Source organism: Poecilia latipinna, unplaced genomic scaffold, assembly GCF_001443285.1.
Source record: "Poecilia latipinna isolate Pla-1442-1.1 unplaced genomic scaffold, P_latipinna-1.0 Scaffold5047, whole genome shotgun sequence".
Taxonomy (NCBI): Eukaryota; Metazoa; Chordata; class Actinopteri; order Cyprinodontiformes; family Poeciliidae; genus Poecilia; species Poecilia latipinna.
In genome coordinates this window covers 13960-15233 of record NW_015117663.1, presented here as the reverse complement: position 1 = coordinate 15233, position 1274 = coordinate 13960, and the positions used below count along the sequence as shown (strand labels likewise).

The 1274-nt window shown below is 37.6% G+C and overlaps 1 pseudogene; it reads left to right on the top strand.

Moving 5' to 3' along the window:
• The first annotated feature begins 65 nt into the window (after positions 1-65).
• On the top strand, positions 66-748 carry LOC106943250 (ladderlectin-like; annotated as a pseudogene).
• The last annotated feature ends 526 nt before the right edge of the window (positions 749-1274 follow it).

Genomic DNA, 1274 nt, shown 5'->3' with positions numbered 1-1274 from the left:
GATGCTGTTTGTTCATTAATGTTTTTGAGCAAACCTTTAAGGCCAGGAAGAGGACAACTTTTTAAATGTTGATCAGCCAGAAAACTGGAGTCGGTTCACCGCTGACGTACGCCTCTTGACTGGAAGTCTGTATTTGTTGGTCAGGATTCCGACGTATCTGCTACCCGGTTTATAAGCCGTGTCCTCGTGGCTGGACTAGAATCAACGGTCGCTGCTTTCGCTATGTTGCCAAATCCATGACTTGGGCGAATGCTGAGGTGATTTCCAACAAAACTGCTCTCTTATGTTCATTTGATCTCTTTTATTTCACTGTTCTTAATGAACAAAACCCAGCTAATACTTCAGAAAATTCTCATGTGTTTCTCTGTAGAAAAACTGTCTGTCCATGGGAGCAAACCTTGCATCAGTTCGCAACGCATATGAGTACCGCCGGGTTCAGGCTCTGGTACGTGCAGCAAGTCGGAAATCCAGAGAAGCATGGCTTGGAGGCTCTGATGCACAGCAGGTACTTTAGCCACTACACTTTATTATGTATTTTGTGAAACACTGAATGAAATGTGACATCTGCTGAACACGATTCTAGGAGAGAACCTGGTTGTGGAGCGATGGAAGTCCTATGAGGTACACAAACTGGTGTCGAGGAGAGCCTAATAATCGTGGACGCAGCCAGCACTGTTTGCAGATGAACTTTTCAGGTAAAGAAAATATCACGTCTGTTTTTTCAGTTAATAAAAGGGCTTGTGGGTGAAAAACTCTGCATGTAGACATTTTGTACACCCACATCAGAAATTAAATCAGATAAAACTTCTGTTTTATGTCGGCTAGAATTACTAAAATTATTTCTATTTCCTAAACTGCGAGAATATTTCGTTGAGATTTGTAATTGTCTTTTCATTCAGATGTTTATATGCATTTTGATCAGAATCAGGAATAATTGTCTTTTTAACTGTATGAACCTAAAGGTTTTCTGACCAAAATGTGTGGAAAATTCTGAATTTGAAGAAAATTACAAAAATGGTCTTTCAAAAAATATTCTGGTTTACTTTTCTGGCATGTATCAAAAATAAATAATTCTAATAAATCTGACCTAAAAAAGAGAGAAATTAGTACTTAATTACCTTCAGAAAAGATACAAATTGTGTATGTTTTTAACAAACAATTTTATATTCATTTTTGTGTGAAGAAGGTTTATTTCATCATCCTTTCCAATCATTTTCATAATACTGCGTCTGTCACTTCAGGGTTTTCAGTACGTGATGTTCGACTCATATTTA